The sequence below is a fragment of the Bos indicus genome, chromosome 5, assembly GCF_029378745.1.
Source record: "Bos indicus isolate NIAB-ARS_2022 breed Sahiwal x Tharparkar chromosome 5, NIAB-ARS_B.indTharparkar_mat_pri_1.0, whole genome shotgun sequence".
In the NCBI taxonomy this organism is placed as follows: domain Eukaryota; kingdom Metazoa; phylum Chordata; class Mammalia; order Artiodactyla; family Bovidae; genus Bos; species Bos indicus.
Window position 1 is genome coordinate 95,421,259 of NC_091764.1, and position 23,801 is coordinate 95,445,059.

The 23,801-nt window shown below is 33.4% G+C and overlaps 1 protein-coding gene across 7 annotated transcripts in view; it reads right to left on the reverse strand.

Annotated features, from left to right (window-relative positions):
• The window catches only part of ATF7IP (activating transcription factor 7 interacting protein), a 115,131-nt gene that overhangs the window by 71,938 nt on the left and 19,392 nt on the right, over positions 1-23,801 (reverse strand). The window contains exon 1 of one of the 7 annotated variants that reach the window (XM_070790040.1): positions 4,067-23,792. The exons of the other annotated variants lie outside the window; for them this stretch is intronic. The gene's annotated coding sequence lies outside the window, so the exon portion shown is untranslated. Of the gene's footprint in view, positions 1-4,066; positions 23,793-23,801 lie in introns of those variants that run through there. 7 annotated transcript variants of the gene reach the window in all.

The following is a 23,801-nucleotide window of genomic DNA, read 5'->3' on the forward strand; positions in this document are numbered from 1 at the left end:
AACTTATTATAAAGCTACGGTAATCTTTACAGTGTGGTACTACTAGGGCTTCCCAGGTGGCTCAGTGGTAAAGAATCCACCTGCCAATGCAGGAGATGCAGGTTTGATTCCTAGGTTGAGAAGGTCCCCTGGAGAAGGAGATGGCAACCTACTCCAGTATTCTAGCCTGGAAAATCCCATGGACAGAGGAGCCTGGTGGGCTACAGTCCATGGAGTTGCAAAGAGTCAGACACAACTTATCAACTGAGCATGCACTACTAGCAGGACAGACAGAGAGAGCAATGGAATCAGTTCAGTTCAGCTCAGTCGTGTCCAACTCTTTGCGACCCCACGAATGGCAGCATGCCAGGCCTCCCTGTCCATCACCAACTCCCAGAATTCACTCAAACTCACATCCATCGAGTCGGTGATGCCATCTAGCCATCTCATCCTCTGTCGCCCCCTTCTCCTCCTGCCCCCAATCCCTCCCAGCATCAGTCTTTTCCAATGAGTCAACTCTTCGCATGAGGTGGACAAAGTATTGGAGTTTCAGCTTCAACATCAGTCCTTCCAAAGAACACCCAGGGCTGATCTTTAGAATGGACTGGTTGGATCTCCTTGCAGTCCAAGGGACTCTCAAGAGTCTTCTCCAACACCACAGTTCAAAAGCATCAATTCTTTGGTGCTCAGCTTTCTTCATAGTCCAACTCTCACATCCATACATGACTACTGGAAAAACCATAGCCTTGACGAGACGGACCTATGTTGGCAAAGTAATATCTCTGCTTTTGAATATGCTATCTAGGTTGGTCATAACTTTCCTTCCAAGGAGTAAGTATCTTTTAATTTCATGGCTGCAGTCACCATCTGCAGTGATTTTGGAGCCCAAAAAAATAAAGTCTGACACTGTTTCCACTGTTTCCCCATCTATTTCCATGAAGTGATGGGACCAGATGCCGTGATCTTAGTTTTCTGAATGTTGAGCTTTAAGCCAACTTTTTCACTTTTTCCCTTTCATCAAGAGGCTTTTTAGTTCCTCTTCACTTTCTGCCATAAAGGTGGTATCATCTGCATATCTGAGGTTATTGATATTTCTCCCAGCAATCTTGATTCCAGCTTGTACTTCTTCCAGCAATGGATTAGAACAGTCAAAAAATATACCCTCACATTTATGGTTAAATAATTTTTGACAGGAGTGCTAAGACCATTCAATGAGGAACAAACAGTGTTTTCAACAGATAGTGCAGAAACAACTGAATAGCCACATGTTAAATAATGGCTTTGGATCCCTATCTCATACCATAAATAAAGACTAATTCCAAATGGGTCAAAGACCTAAATCTAATGGCTAAAATTTTTAATCTTAAAAGAAAACAGATATAAATCTACATGACCTTAGAATAGTCAATGATTTCTTACATATGACCCAAGAGATTAACAAAAGAAAAAAAAACTAGACCTCATAAAAATTAAAAATTTTGTGCTGCAAAGGTAACCATCAAGATAGTGAAAAGATAACTCACAAAATGGGAGGAAATATGTGTAAATAATATATCTGAAAAGAGACTTGTATCTATTAGAATATATAAAAACTGCTATAACTCAATAATAATAAAACAACCCAATTTAAAAATGAGCAAAAGACTTGAATAGATATTTCTCCAAAGATAAGCCAATAAGCAACAAACATAAAAAGATGCTCAACATCATTAGTCATTAGAGAAATGAAGATCAAAACCATAATTAACACTTCACACACAACACAATGGTTATAACCAAAGCAGAAAATAACAAGTGTTAGCAAAAGATGGAGAGAAATTGGAATCCTCATACAGCTGATGGGGCTGTAAAGTGGAGCAGGTGCTTTGAAAAAGAGGCTGGCACTTCTTGAACTGTGCTGCTATAAAAATCTAGCAATTCTACTCCTAGGTATACATATCCACAAGAAATAAAATCACATCCATGCAAACACTTATACACAAATACTCATAGAAGCACTTCTCATAACCTCCTAAAAGTATCTATTCATAATAGCCATAGTCCAGCATAGTCCAGCAACTGATAAATAAAATGTGGTATATCCATTAAAATGAAATATTATCTGGCTATAAAAAGGAATGAAGTACTGATAAATGTAACTTCATGAATAAACCCTGAAAATATGCTGAGTGACAGAAGCCTATCACAAAAGGCCACACACTGAGTAACTTTATTTATATGAAATGTCCAGAATAGGCAAATCTATAAAGACAGCAGATAAGTAGCTGGCTAGTACTGGGGGTTGGGGAAGAAATGAGGAATGGCTCCTGACGGATACAAGATTTCTTTATAATGTAATAAAAAATGTTCTAAAATTAATTGTAGTGATGGTTACACACTGTGTGAATGTTTTAAAAATCAATGAGTTGTATACTTTAATCATGTGGATTATATGGCATGTGAATTACATTTCAATAAGCCTGTGATTTTTTTTTTTAACAGCAAAACTAGAGTTGAATAATTTTTCATTTGTTTTCAACCTATGACTTTTACTGGGTCACACTTTCAAAACAGACAAAGCAACAAAAACAAAAAGAACTGAGAATTGGTTCCCACTTTAGAGAATTAACACTTCTAGGTCAACAAGTAGACCTGTAATTACACTAGTATACTTCTATAAAAGGCAATATGTAGAAAAAACAGCAACCTTGTTCTCCATGTGTTCCTCTCAGATAAGCCAGTTACTTTTTTCCCCCTGTCCTAAATGGGACATAATTCTGTAGTATGTTTATCTCATAGGATGTAATAATGGACATGAGAAGATAAAAGAACAAAACAAATTTTACCAACAAGAAAACAGTACTGAGTATGGTGCAAATGAACGCTCCAGGTACATATATGAATCAAGTATCCTATACATAGAAAATGCAATCAACTGCCTTTTCCAAAAGGACTAGGGAGTCTTAAGTGAAACAGGAGCATTCTCTTTTACTATAAACTGGTACCATAACCAAGAGGCCTTACATGTAATTAATGATAAACTTGCTTATAAACAAGGCTTATTTACTGAACTTTCTGGTGTTACATAATGCTTTGTCACAGGTTCTCAGTGCTGTCTTTATTCAATATGAAGTGTCTTGCCACTGTATTTACCAGTACGTTACATGTATATTTCTAGAAATAATTATTAGGGGAGGCAATGTGGGGAATGAATGAAACAGGTGAAGGGGATCAGGAGGTAGAAACTACCAGTTATAATATAAATAAGTCACAGGGAAGGAATGTCATAGCACAGAGAATACAGTCAGTAAAATTGTAATAATTTTGTATGGTATATAACCTATAATAACATTGAATCACATTTTATACCTGAAACTAATATAAAACCGTAAGTCAACTATACTTCAATTTTTAAAACAAATATTATAAATGGACTATAATACCTACATTCATGTCTATTTTATGAAATACTTTGGCACATCTCATCATGTATTTAGTATAAGATTAATACATTTTAAATGCCCAAGTTTTGCTGTCAGAAAACATCTTAAAAATATGCTGGTATCACTATGACGTACTTTACAGGTCATTTAACAAAAGAATAAAAAATAAAGTAAATATCCGGGAATAATATTAATAAGCTACACGGTGTCTGGAATATAAGATACACTTAGTGAACACCGACTAAAAGAATGATGGGCTATATACATATAACTAAAATAAAAAATGATTCTTAAGCGAAACAATGAAATTATTTTATAAAGCAAAGGTAGTAATCTAGAATATCTCTGACAGAATTACACACTAACATGTTGGCATGTTCACATACAGCAGGTTTACACAGAAGTCAACCTTCCTTTGAGAAGTCAGGATGTTTACTAACAAAAAGTAACATATACCCACCGACACAAAATGCTGCCTCTAACAAGGTTCAATACAGAACTCCATTAAAATTAACCTAATCTGACATAAGAAGCATTTTTCAAGGCTTATAAAACTTGTTTAATTAGTTGATTTCACATTTCAAGAAATAAAATACCATTTTGAAAAAAATCTACTTTTGCTTATTACATAATGATGAAAATCCTCTTTAGAATAATAAACATACCCCAAAGGAAAACCCCTGCAGCCATCTTATCAGTTCTCTCACTGCAACAGAAACTGAAATACAATTTGCATAGTCACTGTGGTTGGCTAAAGAAAGCAGGTTCATGTAACCAATCAGAAAACTAGAAAGTGGGCAATCCTAAGAGGAGAAATTTTTAATCTGCCTGGCAACAGCCTAAAAATAGAAACAATATGCTAGTATGAATCCCAGAATAGACGTGAATATAAGAGGAAAACCACCAGCAAAAACACTTTATTTTCCTGGGGAAAATTATGTACCTTGCATTTCATCTAGAATATTAACTTGGAACTTTTTCTTACTAAGTGGCAATTAAAGAAAAATGAATTCTAAGCTAAATTAATCGACCAATTTCAAGTTACATGCCATTGTCCATACCATTTTACTTATATATATACACATGTATACATGTACATAAATATTTAAGTGTTCTTTTTTCAGGAGAAAAAGTTAACACTTTAATCACAGTTCTTACATCTCTAAACTTCTAAAATCTGTCAAAATCTGAACAGTGCTGCATTTTTTTTCCTAACACTTTTCCCCTGCAATCATTTGAGAATCTTACTTAAGTGTAGAAGATTTTACTGTGTATTAAAAATATAAAGATTAAATATTAATCAAAGCAGATCTCTAAACAGGTGGGGATTAGGCCTTATTTTTTGACACAAACTTGTTCCAACATATAGTGCTTTCCACACAGTCAACATTCAATAACTGTTTTTTCAATCAAACTACAACAATTCCTGAGGAAAACAATCTTGTTATTCATGTCAAGTAAAAGTTAAACATATAAATATTTAATCTTTACATTACCGCTATGTTTGGTTTTTCAGTTTTGTTTAATGTGGGATAATATTAAAGTTGACAACATGTTTCTGTCACCCAAATAAAAGAATGTTTGTCATCATTCTAACTTTCCAACCTAATTATGCTTCAGTCTTTCTCAGCATTAGTTCCTCAGTGGTGTCCAACTCTTTGCAACCCCATGGGCTATAGCCCACCAGGTTCCTCTGTCCATGGAATTCTTCAGGCAAGAATACTGGAATGGTCTGCTGTTTCCTTCTCCAAGGGATCTTCCTGACTTAGGGATCAAACCCGGGTCTCCTACATTGCAGGCAGATTCTTTACCATTTGAGCCACCAGGAAGCCACATTTATGTTTAGTATGCATGCTTGTATGTATATAACACATTTACTCTGGAGAATCATAAAGATGCCAAGCAATGTGAAGTCTAATGCAATTAACTATGAAGCTCATGAGCTACTACAGAATGACCAAAATTAAAAATAACTAAATAAAAGGAAAATAAAGAGAAAAGGTAAAAGGGGAAAAAATCTGTTTTTATTTTCAAGAATTTAAATTATAGCTGTTGAAATGAAAGGTTGGTTACAATCAAATCATATTAAAACAAATGTGGCCTATCAAAGTTCATGTTTTAAATATCTCAAACCCTCCATTATGTTTTAATAAAGTGGTAAATTAACTTTTAAAATGTTTTCTTTGGTCAAAAAAGGAATTCATGTATTTGATATTCGGAAAGTCTAAAAACTTCATTATGAAAATTACATGTAAAAGACTTATTTTTAATAAAGCTTATAAACAATGTGTTTAAGACATAAAAATGCAGAACAGTTTTAAGTAACAAAAAGAGCTCCAGTGAAGGATGAAAATACATCAAAAAAGCAATCCATTGGTAGTATATCCTTTTAAGGATAGCTAGATTCTAAAATTAAGTTCAACCAAGCCTTTAAAAACATAAATATTATTTTAAGCAGTGTTCTGAATGAAAGGTAACTTAGCTTATTGTTTTACTTATTTTTCTTAATGTTGTATTCACATGTGACTTGGATATTCAGATCTAACTTAGAACTGTATCCACATCTTTAAGACAATTTAAATCTTAAATGTAAATTCATCTTGTTCACTTACCTGAACAAACTATGATCCTCATCAAAAAAAAAGACATGAATTAACCTATGAGTTATAATTAGGAAGAATGTAACAAATGGGTTGAAATTTGATAACAAGGCACAACAAGTGGGAAAAAGTATTTTACAATTCCAGATATCTAAGTCAAATTATCACTTTAAATATATATCTTAGCACTTCATATTTCCTTAAAATTATTTAAAGCAGTTATTATACATTTTAGTTTTACTGACACCAGTTTTATATTTAAGGGAACAGAAAAAGCATGAAATTTTCAAAGTAAACATTTTATCACACACCAATTGGAATTTTGGGAGGATTGAATTATCAATGGCACCTTAGTGTTAAAAATTAGTACAGCAAGTAAATGCTCTAGAGAAGTTTAGATACATGCCAGAAATGTCACCCTCCTCCGTATCTCTATACTCTTACCCATCTCTAGACCCTGACCTCCTACAACCCACAGGAATTCAAAATGTCATCTGAGAACCAGATATTCTGTGGCCGTAGCCTATGTGTACAGAAGTTTAACAACAAACATAACTAAATTTCAAAAAGAAGCCTAATCTTTCATTTCAAAGAGGAAACTCAAATTCTTCTTTGTACCTACAATTTTTCCCTTCTGTAAAAAAGCAATATTTGCTAGTATATTATCATTGAATAGATTTAACTAAAATTATGTTTACTGCAACTTTTTGAATTGATCTTATTTGCAAATCTATGTTTTTCTTCTGTTAGAATTTAAGAAAAAACTTACGCTTTTGATAACAAGATCTCTCTTGGGCATACAACTCAGAATGGACCAGCATTCTTCCAGGGAGCAAAAAAAGAAAAATTACATGCCCACTCTGAAATCTCCCTGGCAAACAATGCATATAAGAGAATATAATCTACTTGTGTTAGGCAAATATTCTTAAAAGCTTACTTTCACAAGTTGGGCTATCAGAAGCTACTACAAAAATCTTGTGATATATTTTAAGAAAACACAGTTCCTTTACCAAAAACTAAGGATTATCACTTTGTTTTCTTTCAGAACCTAAAAAAAAAATCTGCAAATCTCACCAAAATATTATACTTTGAAAACTCCCTTAATCTCTCTCCTACTAACCATTAGACCAAGGAAGCCAATGTTTTCCACCCATTCTATAAACATATTGACTGATGACCAGAAGTATTACTGAGATCTCATGTTCTTCTGTTCTCATCTAAATCTGCTCATATTAGTTGTGCTTGCTACTGAATTTGGTTTATGTTTTTACTTTAAATTACAGACTACAATTAAACTTTGTATAAACTGATGAAATATGAGTGCAAAAAAAAAAAAAGCTTTTAGATCTGCATCAGGAGAAGATAATAATGCAGAAAAAAACACAGATTGGAGAGAGTTGGCTTGGGCAAATCATTCAAGACCTTTAGGTCTAAAGTTTTCCATCTGGAATAAATGGAAAACAAAGGACTGAGAGGATCCTTAAATTTTGACTCAAATAAAATTTTAATAAATTCCACTCAAAAACCCATTGCTCTACTGAGAAATGGCAAAGATAGCTTGGAGTACTTGTGTATTTATCAAATGCCTACATGGTCACTATTATAGGACAGTTTTTAAGACACTAAATAAACAATGTGATTAAAAATTTTTATAGAATTATAACCAAAAATTTGTTACACATGTAAATTTTAACAAATGTGGAAAAGAAATATAGGCAGTAATACCATCTGTAGAAACTTTTCTACATGAATAACCATGAAAATTAGGAGAAGTACTCTATTTTCCATTTACTGCTATCTCTCCAGTATAGACTATTTAATCCTAATAATAAAAACAGGCTTTCAAATGTGTAATTACAAACAAGACCTCTACAGAGCCCTGTCTTCCTGATAGGGTTAGTACACCCAGTTTTTATGAGCCAGATTTCTGAAAACTAACTCTGCATAAAGAATAACTCAAATTCAAATGGGGGGTGGGGGGAAGAGTATGCCTTTCTTACCAATCTCAATTCCACTTCTGCCCATAACCCTACTTATAATTCAGTTATATCCACAAGACTTCACAAGTAGTTGCTAAGCAACAGCAACATGCTGAGTTCAGGACTATTGGAAATCTGGCTGTCTGCCACATTAAAATATTTAACTGAGCCTAGAGCCTCCAGAATTAAAAAAGAAACAGAAAGAAAAGGAAAAGGAAGGGATTGGGGAGGGAAACCCAAAGAAATACATATATGCAATACGCCACCAAGTTCTTTTCAAGGGTTCACAAATTCAAATCAAAGACCTTATTTTGGTATGTTCAAATATTTATCATAGTTCACTACAAAATTTTTTTATCATCCTTTAAATATTGGAATACACATTCTAAAGTTATTCTACTGGAGAAGACATGTGATTAGCCAGGTCACTGTTAATGGCAATAACAACTCTCTCAATAATATACTGTGCAGAGAACAGTCCTTGGAGAAAACTAGAAGGGCAGTCTCTATGAAATGACTCAGACTTCCTATTAGATCTTTAAGGCCCAGAAACAAAAAATTATACATTCTCATTAGAAGCACTCTATCCCTATAGGCATGACTAACTACCAAATGAAAAGAATTTTCTATCCTAAATTGCACTTTTTAAACATTTTAAACACCTCTAATACCTTAAAAAGTAAGCATATTCAGATATGTATTAACAACCTAAAAATTAACTGTCATTTTTCAACAGAAACTGAAAAGGCATTGAGTATGTTCCCTGACTCATTCACTGGTAAAAATGAAAATTAAGAACATAAAGACTGCTTGTTTAGCTGATAATGGCAACTTCAAACCAATAGGAAACTTCATATTTAGTAGTAAAACATCACAGATATTTCCATAAAAGGCAAAAACAAGAAGTGTAGTATTACTGTTCTAGAAATCTTGACAAAAAGAGTAAGACCTCAGAGAAGATATAAAGAAGAAAACATTTAATTCAGAATAGCAAGAAAAAAGGTTATCTAGAAACATCAACATATAAGAAAAAGACTGACAAAACAATGAAAGTATGTGAAACATTAGAACTATGTTGGGTATATGACTCAATGTAGAGAAATATCAAAGGCACAGAAAAGTAACAAGTAACCACAAGTTTCGAGAAACACTTTAAACCTAAAAAGCATAGTGGGCTCGCACCCCAGCCCTTCTCAGGTGCTAGGCCTCCTTCCTCCGCTCCTCCACCTGCCAGTCTTCCGTGGGAAACAATCTCGGCTTATCTTCCGGGGAGGACAGTGCACTGAGTTGGGGTGCCTCACACCAAGGGCATGCCAATCAGTGAGCAGCAGCCTGCCAGCCTAGTGGCTGCAATGCCAAATAGGCGGAGCTTGTCACCTGGGTGGGAGGCGGGCCTACCGCGCAGCTGTGGTAGCAGAGCAGCCCCCAGTTCAAAAAAAAAAAAAAGCATAGTGCTAATAGGATTAGTACCAGAATAAAAGAGTATCTATTAGTGAATATAATAAAGACAAAAAACTCAAAAGGACAAAAAAAAAAATCAAATAAGCAATTCATAAAAGGAACGTAAGAAAAAATATTCAACTTCAATAATAATCAGAAAAAGACAAAACAAAGAGACAATATTTTGTTTACATCAGATTGGCAACTACTTGGGATTCGTGGTGGCTCAGACGGTAAAGAATATTGTTAGCGATAATGTACAGCAATGAGTAGCATCATACACTGCTGATATAAGACTTCAGTGTCATAACTATTTTCAGGGGCAAATAAGCAGAACTGTGTAATCACTTTGATACAACAAAGGGCTTCCCTGGTGGCTCAGATGGTAAAGAGTCTGCCTGCAAAGCAAGAGACCTGGGTTAGATCCCTGGGTCGGGAAGATCCCCTGGAAAAGCGAACAGCAATGCACTCCAGTGTTCTTGCCTTGAGAATCTCATGGACAGAGGAGCCTGGTGGGCTACAGTCCATGGGGTCCCAAGGAGTCTGACAAGACTGAGCCACTTTCACTTTCACTTTGACACACCAAAGAATACATTGAGATATCCATCTTAAGTATTACTAATAATATATTTTTAAAAGGTAATGTATCAGGATATCTACTGTTGTACTATAATAGCAAACAAATTAATAATCAATCCCTAATAGTTAAAAAATACTGGAAGATCCACTAAAGAATAAAGAACAATAAGAGAAATTAAGAACACAGTAGATACTTTTTATTGGTGTGAATATTAAGTATACAAGTAGCTACAGAATTCAATATACTTAACAGTATAAACTTTGAAGTCAGACATACCTCTTTGAATACAGGTATGATCATTTCCTTCTTAAATAACCTGTCCAAGATACTTATCGTCTCCTTGACTCAGTATCTTCATCTATGAAACTGAGACTATTATAATGCCTGCCTTCATAAAAATGTTACGGAGATTAATAAGGACATAAATAGAAAATTCTCAGACATATAAGTAGTCAATAAGTATTCAAAATGTTATGCAATTATGCTTTAAAATGCAAAATAATATATTTCTAAACATTTATATATGCATATAAGGGATATTTCAAAGTCTGGAAGGATAAATGCCAAACTAGTTACACCAGTTCCCTTGAGGAGAAAAGACAAAAGATACAAACTTTTACTTAGACCTGATATTTCAGTTTCAACTTTCAAATGACAACATATTTGTGCGATTTATCTTAACAGTTAAGCTCATTCCACTTTTCCCAATCTCTTTCATTCATAATGCTAAACCAAGGCAGCAGTGATGTGACATTTATGAATGTAGACAGGGACGTGACATTTATGAATGTAGACAGTGTAGTGACTCACATAGACACTAAGCTCCTGAAGAGACAGGGAAAGAAGGCTACCATTGAAAACACAAATTCCCAGCTTATGCCATGAGCAGCAAGCAACAGCTCCCTCATAATCACTTGGGTCAGCATACACACAAAGTAAAACAGGAACTCTCAAGCACAAAGATGAGTACAATCAATTAAAAATTTCAGGGCAGGCGGAGGTAGGGATTATACAAAGGACAAACAGAAAGCTAAGAGATATGAGGGATATACCCAGAAGCAACAACATTCATCCAAGAGGAAGTATAGAAAAAAAGAACTGAGGGGAAAAAAAGGAGAGAAGTAAGAAAAAAACTTCACAGACCTAAAAAAAAAAAGTTTTCCAAAGAAAAACTAATTACCAAAACAAACTAAATTAAATTTTTTAACACTTAGATAGACATACTATGTTAAGATTTCAGAAAACCCGTATGAAGAAATACTAATAACTCAGAATTTTTTTAAACATCATTTTAATTACAAAGGAATAAAAATTACTGACATCAGACTTGTCATCAGCAATACTAAATGCTAAAATAAAACAACAATATCCCCAAAGTTCAGGGAAAACTTATTTTTAGCCTAGAATCCTATTGCCAGAAAATCAACAAGGACAGAAAAAATCAAAGTATTACTTGTGAGCAAAGACTGAGTTAATAAATTATTGTAACATATATAAAGATATACTTACAGATAGAAGACAGCAAAAGACCCTAGGAAGAAACTCAGATCAGGGGAATAGCAATGCTCCACAAAACAAGTAAAACTCATGAGCAGACTAAAATAATTGAGGACCGACCGTCTTTAAAACAAATATTCTGGAACAAAATACAAGATAATTACAAAATGGGAATTAATGGACTTTAAGATTGTGGAATAAGGAACAAAGGAATAAAGAAAAAATCTAAAAGTTACTAATAGTTACCTAAAAGTTGCTAATAGTTATAGTTACTAAAAGTTACTAATAGTTATCTAAAAGTTACTAAAGTCTAATCTAAAAGTTACTTAGGCTTCAAACTGGGTAAAATGACAAAAATACCATCAAATAAATATGTGCTATATATTACCTTATAATAAAATAACGTAGAAAGGTTGAAAACAGGTTAAAATGATACATTAGGCAAATGCCAACCAAAAAAAAGTTAAGTAGATGTACAAAACCTACATATAACATATAAAAAAAAATTCAAATTTAAAATCCAGTAATGGAACAAAAAAGATATTTCTAATTAATAAAGGTACAATCCACTAGAAACATTATGTCTGATATACCTAAATACCACTTCAGATCACATAAACCAAAAATATATTTTTAAAAATTCAAGGAAAAACTAATAAATTCAGATAGACACACTTCTTTCTAAACTCTACAGATGAAAAAAAACAAATATTAAAAATGCATTTCTCAATTAACATGAAGTGAAGAAGTGAAGTTGCTCAGTAGAAAAGTAAATAGAACTGTATATCCAAAAAACCCAGAATACAAATTTTTATGAACAAAAATCAACATACATTAATATTGACTGTGCATATGGTGACAAGGAAATATTAATAAATTCAAAGACCAACCCCCCCCACAAAATTCACACAAGGCCACATTCTCTAGCCATAACTTACTACAGTTAGATAAACAATAATGAAATGAGAGGGAAAGTTATCTCCTTATAAATTTAAAAAAAAACTTTAGATTAAGGAGCAGTCAGTGGTAAAATAATATAAACAACAAAGTATTAACAAAATACCACCCAGGGAATTCAACTAAAATGATACTCAGGAGAAAACCTAAATGCACATATTAATAAAGAAGCACAAACTCAAAAATGCAAGTAAAAGTTATAAACCCAAAGAAAGTAACTACAATAAAAATTGAAAATTATCATGGGAAACTCAATAAAACAGCAAGCAATCAATGAAATCTAAAACCAGCTCTTTGAGAGACTTCCTCAAGGGGGAAAACAAGCAAGGAAAATCAAAAGAAAGCATAATAAACCACATTAGAAATTAAGAAAATATAATTATAAGATAATACACTTGGTTCAAATACTTAAGTATATTACATGTTATCAATGGAATACATGAAAAAAACTAAGGGATTTTAACTTGCTTCAAACTCAATAAAATTCAGCAGTGGAAAGTGGCTGCCAAAAACGTCAATGCAAACTTAAAACTGGAGAACGGAAGTACACTGTCAGAAAAAAGGAACATTCTTTTTAGTAATGTATTTACTTATGAGCATCACAGATAAAAAGAGACTTTTAAAAACAGTAGAATATTAGTGAGGGTGGGATGATTTGGGAGAATGTCATTAAAACATGTATAATATCATATATGAAACGAATCACCAGTCCAGGTTCTATGCGTGATACAGGATGCTTGAGGCTGGTGCACTGGGATGACCCAGAGGAATGGTATGGGGAGGGAAGAGGGAGGGGGGTTCAGGATGGGGAACACATGTACACCTGTGGCAGATTCATGTTGATGTATGGAAAAACCAATATAATATTGTAAAGTAATTAGCCTCCAATTAAAATAAATAAATTTATATTAAAAAAAATTAAAACAGTAGAATAAACAAGAGGATGACCAGGCTAAAGAATGACCTACAACAATGCAGTATATGAGCAAATGTCAGAAAAATGGTGGATATTTAGCCTAGAAAACACAAGAGAATTTTAATGGCTTTCTTTAAATAGTGCAGATTTGTCATGTAAAAATGACAGAGAGATACACAGAGAAAGAGACAGACACAAGGTAGAGGGCAGGAACAAAACAATGAAAGGCCAATTTTGTTTCAAAATCTGCAAACGTTCATTGTTTTGGATGTCCAACAAAAGAAGGAACTGCCTTATAAAATTAGAGCCTTTCTTTTCTGTCGCTAGAAACGATGCAGAAGCCAGATAACTACCTGTCAGAAATAACAAACAGTAGACTCCAGTGCAAGGTGTGATGTTAGATCACTCACGTCTGTTTCACTTCAAAGATTTTCTAGGTCTACATTGCTTGCTAAACAAAAGTTGTTGCCTAAGAGGAACACCAAAACTAAAACTTCAAATTTCATTCCCTAGATTTTTGGATCATGCACACTCAAGCTTAACAGTCTCGAAGACTGCACAACTTTATTATGCTCATGTCCTTTATTTTTGTTTTATATGCCTTTTTAGGTTTTTTTCTCTATAGACAGAACACTCCTGTTTTCCAACATCTTTCTTTGCCGTGACCCCGAACTCTAATAGTAATCAATAAATGCCTGTTTTGGTCTAACAACTCCTTGCCTCTTTATCTATATACATATATAAACCAGTCTATCTCCACTGTCTTCCTAGCCCAACATTCTCCCAAACATTGCCTCAAAGAGAAGTCTGAAAACATTTCCCAACTGTGCTCTCTACACCAAAAGAACACATCCAGCCTCATTCTTCCACTGAACCTCAAGCACATTATTCAAAATTAATATATTTCTACTATCACCATTTCTCCAATTCTAGTGAAATTCTTTACTTGGAGGAAATACATCCACAAATATACATTTTTATACTTCAACAGAACATATATTAAAACAATCATTTTTAAAATCCCAAGCAACACAGTCAAAGGGCAATGGGAAATAGTTTGGGCCCCTGAAACATGAGTGTGCCTTTTATCACAGTTGACCTCTAGATTTTAAGCATTCAACTACACAGTAATAAAGGACCAACTACCCTTTATCTAAAGAACTGAAGTCCCAACTAAAACTAGCACTTTCAGGTTGCAGAAAGAATCTGCTATTTAACTCCCAGAAAGAATGCAAAGGCAGAGAACTGCCTATTCTAATTCCTTCCCTCCATTTCCCTAAACTAGCCTCACCACCCTCTCTCAGCTTCATTCAACTTTCTTACCTCCCCACTCTCATTCCTCTAAAACTATTATACCAATCTGTAATATATCCTATCACTGGCCATACTGATACAGTGTGAAAGAGTGAAGGACAGGAGAACCTGGCATGCTGCAATCCATGGTGTCACAGAGTCTGACAAGACTTAGCAACTGAACAACAATACTGATATATCAGTATGCATTTCTTTATAAACAAATCTTCATATCTTTTCATGCATGCTGAGTTGCCTTTGTTATGCCTGACTTACAATAATGGTTACCATATTCATTATTTTATATAGTTATTTTTATTTCAATGAGATTTTTTTGTATGCAATTTTTCAGACACACACACAAAAAATAATAAATGCTCATGTACCTTTCACCAAGCTTAAGAAATAAAATATTAGACTCAACAGAATTTCTAATTAATACATTCTTGTTAGTTTTAGATTCTTAAATTCACTTCATAAAATGGTAATGAATTTAAATATGTGGAAATGGAAATGATAAAGGTGGTAGGGAACACTTGACCATGTTATATGTATAAATATACATTATCTAATATATGTTAATGAGTCACTTGTGAAAACAAGCATTCTGATTTTGAAGTCAAAGGGGTACATTTAAACTAAAACTTCATGTTTAGTAAGGTTACAAAGTCATCGCTCTTTATGTACCAGTTGGTGTCACTACAACTGAGAACACAGTAACAGGACTATGGAGAGACCTAAAACTGATTTCTATGTAATAAGAACATATTGTATGCATGAATAATACTCATATATGAAGCCTATTGTTATTTTCAATTTAAACCTGAGATAAATTAGAGAAGATGAAAATATTTTTAAGAAATCAAATCCAAATATGACATTCAGAATCTCCTGAAAATTAACATTAAACAATCTAGTAATCTTAGTATTAATAAAACTAAAAACAAAAAAACTTCTCAAAGGTGAGAGACAGATATAAGGCCTGAGGAGGTAGGGGAGGGATAAGAGTTATCATAGAAAACGGACCTGAATCTCTTACCTGTGGGCAGCTTGATACTGTGAAAAAGACTTCCTCTTCTGTTAACCACTGCTACTCAGTTCATTTGTATAAGCATAAAAGCTAATGCAGATTTCTAGATCAGCTTTTTTTGAACCTAAATTCCTTGTTTGGTACATATTCATTTAAAAAAAAATAGGAATACAGTAGACTGGCTACATTTTAAAATTCCTTTCAGTGGTTCACATCTGTTGTGTAGTTTGTGCAGCAAACATCCCATCAACCACAAAAGCCAGAAAACATCAGACAGCATGTCAGTGAAGCTCACAGAACACTCAACGTACATCTTCCAAAGGACTGTTGTAAGTGAAGATGCCTAGAATCAGAATTCTTTTGTATAGCTTTCTATGCTGCCAACTATTAGGTCTGCAGCAACTGTGTGCAGTTAAGTACCTCCCACATATTACCCAATAGTATCAATAGGTACAAATCTACAAAAGCAGAGCAAAAACTTAAAAGGCTTATAGCTTCTCACTATTTCACTTATTCACTGGCAATTGTGGAGGTCTCAGTACTCCTATTCTAATGCATCAACTCTGTTCTTTCAGTCCAAAAGGCTGCATTCTTATACATTCCAAACAGAAAATCCATGACACATATTATTTGCTACCCTAGCACAGCCAGACTGCAGTTACAGCTAGCTGGCGCCAGTAAGAACAATTTACATAAAGCAGTCCTCATTTCATGACCAAACTGAAGAATACTGCTGAGTAAACCCTCCCCCATTTGTTCCCCAACAGGCACTGACTGGTTCTAGAATATATCTAGTTATCTATTTACTAACATGATTAAAATCCAGGTAATAAGAAAAAACCAACTTAGAGTTCTTATATAACTGAAATTCTAACCCCACTACATCAAGAATATTTTTAACCCCCAGAGATATTCAAAAGCCTTAATTTGTGGCATAAATCAACATGATTACATAAATCCAATGATTGCTACTTTAACAATCATTAAAAATATAAGTTATAATTCATATTAGCTAAAAGCTGTCCTTATTCTACTCTACAGCTGCCTTTCAAATTTTAATTAATCACTTAAATAGTAAATGATCATTAAATAGACGTGTTCTTAGAATGATATTGCTTTATGTTTTACCAGATAATAAGATAATACATCTTCAAGTGTCACTATTATGATGTTTAAATTATTCGACATATTTACCACTGGTGAATATTACAAAAGTATGCACTCAGTATCAACACTCAGGTATGTTACATTACAAGTATCTACATAAGAACATATTTTGTGTGATATATTCTTTTTGAACCTAAATCACTTATGTATTGTTTTAATGGATCAGATCTGACTGGGTAAAAATTGAGTCATTATCTATGAAAGTGTTAGTCGCTCAAGTCATGCCTGACTCTGTGACACGATGGATTATATAGCCTCTGTCCCTGTAATTTTCTGGGCAAGAATACAGGAATGGGTTGCCATTCCCTTCTCCAAAGGATCTTCCTGACCCAGGGATTGAACCCAGGTCTCCTGCACTGCAGGTAGATTCTTTACCATCTGAGCCACCAGGGGAGTCCATTTAATATGCTAACTAAGGGTTATCCAAAATATGTTCCTTATTTTTTAATCTTATGTTCAGTTGTCTTAAAACACAGGTCTTAAATTATCCCTACATGCAATAAATAAGGCTCTAAATAAGGAAATGATAAAGCTATATAAAAACAGGAATTGGTAGACTTCTAATATGTGGATAATCCTAAATGCTACCCACATTATCTCTGATAAGTAGTATAGATTTCCTCAACTATATTCTCTTCTTAGGATCTGTGCTCCACCAGCATCATATGAAGGGACAGGGACAAGTATATAAGATTGTGTGACTTCATATAGTAGACACTGTGCAAATTAACACTTGGTGGGAGTAAAGATTTTATACCAAAAGAACAATTGATCATAAAATCTCAGAGTCGGAAATCATCTAAGTATTGTATTCATTCCAGTTTTAATTTTGGTTCCTCCCTCTTTCTACTTTATACACCCAACTCTTTGAATAAATGTACTTTAAAATCAAAGGAACTAAAGTCCTTTAATCCAGCATAAAATATAATGTTAATAACAAGTAGAGACTGTTTTTTAAAGCAAAATAAATTAATCCCAACAATGAATTAATTAACTGTAAGAAGCTCAAATTTTCTGCAGCCTGCTTATCTAAGTGCCAAGAATGGAAGTTACCACACTAAAATTAAAGTTGAGAAACAGTGAGAAACAATGTTTCTCAAACTAACAATGGTAAAGAATCAAGGTTTTATTTCCAATCCATTACAGATTAGTATTCTTGTAAAACACAATGAAGATGAGTTATCTGGGGGTGAGGGAAGCATATAAAATATATGATTCTTATTCTTTGATCTGATATAAAATTATTTTCTTAGATTGATGTAAAATTTTCTAGACATTCTTAATTTTAGTTATCTAATGGAGGACCAGGAACAGATAAACTGATAACTGACCCTGAACTGACCTACAAAACACATTTTGAGTAGGGTTCACCTAGCTAGTCACTACCCCATCCCACCTCCAGCATTTTCAGTTGAGCATCTCTTATTTACTTCTATGCTCCTTTTTTCCCTGCCCCAGTGTAAACTCCTTGAGAGCAAAGGATCTTGTATTCCAGCCATCAAAACAGTACCTGGGAAATTAAGAGGGGCATAATAAATATTTATTAAATTTGTTGATTCAACTGATCAATTCACAGTACATTGTTGTTTCACTGTATCATGCTGCCCTAGCACAAATAAAAACTCTTTGTTTTGTCCCCTTCGGGCTCTTGAAGGTCTTCAATTTGAGATTTAAACACCTTGCTCTTGGGCATTGTTACTGTGTATCAGCCAGGGCCCTAACAACCCTCTTTCCCTAAACCCTTTTCTAGAGTACCTAGTACCCCAGACCTCTCAATTTCATAATGATTAAAAAAAGAAACACAGAGCAAAACAATTCATGCTGGAGGGAACCTTGTGAGGAACAAGCAACCAATCTTACTCATACTTTATTTGTGTCATACACTACACTAGGTACTTTGTTTTGCCCATTTAAATCCCAGTATCAACTCTATATGGTACTTTATCCCCATTTTAAAGAAAACTGAAATTCTGAAAATAAGCAAATAGCCAGGACCAATTGAGCACTTACTATATAGGCATTATATTGATACTCTGAGCACTATTCTAACAAATGAGTGGAAGAATATGAATTTACCTTGACCCTGTTTGATTCTAAAGTTCGTATTCTTACCTGTGGTCCAACCACCTTCCTCATTTAATGATCACAAAATGGCATCTAGAGCTTAAATAATTTATTCAAACTATGCAACTACTCACTAGCAGCACCAAAACAATCACTTCCTGACTTCTACATTAATACTTTCCGCTCTGCATGACATGATGCTTGTATGTCAGAAAAAAAAATCAGTCAGATGACTCCACTGGGCAGTACTGTCTGGTTTACTTCAGCAGAGAAGGCAGACACCCTCAAGAAGATGCAGAAGCAACTCTAAGCTTTTTTTCTTGTGTTAAACTCCCCCTTCTCATTAAACTCAAAGATTTATTGAGTAAGCATTATTTTCATCATTTCCATACTTAAACATTCATGTCCAATAACAGACTTACAAATTACTAATAGAGAACACTCAGTGAAAGTTCTAACCTGAGCAATTTATTAAAAATCCCTTATGTGAATAAACTTTATGCTTTCTTCCAAATGACTTTCTCTTTCAGGAGTGTAAGAAGTGGGAAAACAAGGGAGTCAATCAATGTTTCCTGTGCAAGTTAACTGGATTTTCAATTTTCCCTAAAGCTTTCTAATTTGAAACTCACTTTCTAAAAATGAATAACATTCTTCTAGCACATCACTGGGGTTACCAATGTCATGGCATTACATGAACACTAAGAAGCTGGCTTACTCTGGAAAATGTGGAATTCAAATTCACATCAGATCACAAGTATACACTACCATGTTTCATGGATCATCAAGGAAGTCTTCACATAGCTGAGATGGTAAATCTTTTATACATGGAAGTGAAATATTAACAAAAACAAGTATATATAATGGCCTATGAAATTATGTAGTCTAGTACAGTGAAGAGAACTTTCTATTAGGAACTTACTTATTTTAAGTGTTAATATTTCTTAATCAATTTAAGCAAAACTCTTTTATAAAGTTCATTCCATTTACCTGTTCAGTAAATTGCACATTGTGAATATAATTTAACATTTTTTATTCAATATCATCATTAAAAACATCAATAATGATATAACAAATAAATATAGTGATAGATTTAATAGAGTGATAACATGTAAAGAGAATTTATTATCACATTAAAAGACTTTGAAGAACTTAAATGTTCCTAGTTTGTATTTTTTTAACCACTTTACTTTCAAATGAATGTCACTTTTTGCTGATGTCAGTGGATCTCCTTCAATCAGTAACGATGGTACTCTACTATAAAATCCAGGACAAGACAAATGTGCCGTATCTTCTAAAGAGTAAGCTGATTTTACATATGCTATCTCTCCTACCACATGAAGTAGGTCAGATTTTACTTATGTTTACTTTCTTCTGGATGAGAAGCTGTATTTTAGATATTAATGGCCACCAACAATCTGTGAAGTAAGCAGGATAGGGATTTGAAAGGAACAGCTCACAGGAGCCCAGAAGGTAATATGAATCAATGAAGAGGACCAGCTGTGAGGAGGAGGCCCTATCTGAAGGAGACTATGTACTAAACTGTTGATTATTTTTCTCCAGCAAAATACATTTCTAGCACTACCCAATATTCTATTTTCTAAAAGATGAGACATGCAGATTTTTGTTTAAAATCTGGCAACTTTAAGTATTAGAGAAATATAGCAGTGGTTAAAACATTAAAGAAGTCTGCTCGCTGCCAGTTTGTGGCCACTGAAAGAGAACTATACTGTAAGGACTCTCATCTGTACTGAAACATATAAAACTCTTAGGCCCTGAATTCAAGTTATCTCTTTAGAAAAAGTTATTTTCTCACCGCATGTGTGGACTACTCAGCCAGACTGGAACCGAAACATTTCTCCTACTCTAATTCTGCAATGACAACATTCTATATTGGCTTGACTTAATAAATACATCTACCACTACCCACATACAGCAAAGGAAGGCTAATTTATTCAACAGAGAGGACCCAGGAGTACAAATATGAATATATCAATTACCAGGTAGATATAATGGTGTTAGTTACCACTTCTGAGCATTAATTCTATGAGAAATTTCCCCTTCTTTCTAAACATAACACATTCCCTGATCCAATCCTATCTGATATAGTATATGACATCTGAGAAAAGAAACTGAAGAGCATTCAAGTACTACAGAAAAATTAGTATGCTAGATATTTGTGGAGTATTTTTTGGTATTATTCAAAAACATGTAAATCGCCAACATATCCTTGCCAAATAGATAGGATTTTTTCCTCCATTTTATAGATAAGGAAATGAGAATCAGAAAATGTAAGTTAGGCAATATAAGAAAAGGTAGCAAAAGTATAATTCAAATATAGGTTTGAATTCTTGGTCAATGTTCTTTCTGCTACCTCAACATTTCTCTTGAAGATTTATGCTAGCAAAATGGCTTGTGAAAAGGAATAAACAAATGAGGAGGGCAAAAAGTGACAAAATAATAATGTAACATGTTAATTACCCAGCACCCAGATTTATTATGCCCTCAATTATTGAGCATAATAGCTAACATTCAGCATAGAAAATTTAAAAACTGTGACTAATCCTAAAAGTAATAATCCCAGTGAGGTCAACTTTATGTTTATAGTTGCTTATGTTCAGAGCTGCAAAAGTGCAACATGGCACTGAAAGAATCAGAAATGAGTAACCACAGTGCATTGGTGTTTCCTCTTGTCTAAGTAATAATCAGTGGATTCATCTTGTGGAGGGTAAGGTGGATGTAAATTTTATAGTCCACAATAGAAGGCAAGAAGAATGGATCATTAAAATTTCCCTGAGGCCCTACTCTGAAGGTTAACAGAAATTGATCAATAATTTCAACCTAGTTAGTTTCTCTCCAGCAATAAAGAATATAAAACCAAGTAGCTGGTTTACATCATATGCAATTTTTGAAATACAGTGAGCTGTTTGTACTATAAGAAGCCAAAAAAATAAGAATGATTAGAGTCACAGCACATTCACTTTCCTATTTCATACTCTGGGGCAAAACCTTACTGAAACGAAATGCACAATGGATAGAATTGCTCACATATATTGGATTTGTCACACATATTGGATTCGTAGTTCTTTTACTTTTTCACAGGCAAGCTCATATGTACATTTACATAAAGAAATGTTCAGATTATGAGAATTCATTACGGCACACAAAAAAGTCCTAATAACTTTACAAAGTAATAAATTAATACATAAAACGAACATACTGCAGCTGTTGATTAAACTGAGCTAATGATCCCAAATAAATTTTAGGCCACTGAATAAATAAATACTGATTAAGTTAGGAAAAACAATAATGTTGCTTAAAAAGTTTAAAAATAAGAACAAGTAAAAACAATTTGAGGGCAAGGCAGCAATTTTAAACTGTTAAATCATGCAAATATAGGTCTTAAAATATAGGTCATGAAAATTTGTATATCAGAAAAGAAATGAAGGATATATGTTCTAGAGTATTTTTCAAGCTGAATTCCACAGTCCCTTAGCACCTAGACATCTACAAATAGGTGACCTAGATCCTAAAGACCATAATTGTCATACATGATCTGGTTTCAAACTTTCATTTTTATCATAACAGACTAATTGTTCTCATTTTATTAAGTAAGTTTATAATAAGTAAATGTCATAAGTTCACATTATAAAATACTTACACAATAAATACACCATTCATATACCCTTTTTATACGCTAGGATTCTTCATAACAACTTAAGGTGCAGAAAGTTGCTATTTTTTAGAAGCTGCTGTATTTAGAAAGTTCAAAACTTACTGTTCTGTGTCATATTAGTCAGGGATATATTCATAATACTCTTGATAAAGATAGAGGGATGTACTATATCATTTAGAAAAAAAATTTTACGTACTGAGATTTAAGTATTAGCGCTTTAATTATAAATAACTGTTCTGCTATCTGAAATAATATAGTAACAAAAATTTAATTCTCCTACTTTCTGGGTCACTACCGACTTACAATATCTCAATAAAGTTTTCTACTTCAGAACAACGTTAAGAAAGCTTTTTGAAAATTTTGAAACTAAATTAACAAAGTTACTGAGTCATTAGTTTAAGTATACTACAGATTTTAACTAAGGTAAACTGGGCACACATAATATCACTTAATTAACTAAAAAACAGATTTACTTCAGTCCTGTTGCATAAGAATATATTAGATACAAAGAAAAAGGTATTCAGACCTAGAAAATGTGAGCTATTTCTAAATTCAAAATCTGAATCTCAATGTCAATTTAAGCAAAAAATATAATGATAAAAAGTTAGCTCCATCAAAACTGAAAGAACTGGGTGGCCGGGAGGAGGCAGCATAATAATAAAGAACTGGAACGCACAGCACAAAAAAAGTAACAGTGCAAAAAATTTTTTTTAATTTTTGTAACTGTGATTTATATCCAGAAAATTAACATTCTTCCCAGAAAGCAATCAAACAATACCTCCAAAACATACAGATACACACACACAAATTTAGAAAAATCACAATTTTCATGCAAAACAAGACTTATTTATGGCTTCTTTAAAAAAAAAAAAAAATCTGAGATAATATACTGTTCTTTGTTTCTACAAATAAATAACAAGCACTGAATTTTCCAACAAAAAAGGAACATGAAGTTAATCAGGGCCAGAAAAGCATTACTGTGGTGATCAAATGTTCTGGTAATGACAGAGCATAAGATGGTGAGAAATTACAGGAATTTAACCTTTGACCTCAGCATGCTATGTACTATTTCCATAAAAGAGGCTTATAGGTTCTACCAGCAAACATTTCAACTTCTTAGCCAGCAAGCTCTAAGTTCACCTTCCTATATAAACTTAGTAAAATGCAAATATTTTTTAATTAAAATGTTCAGAGATCAAGAGTA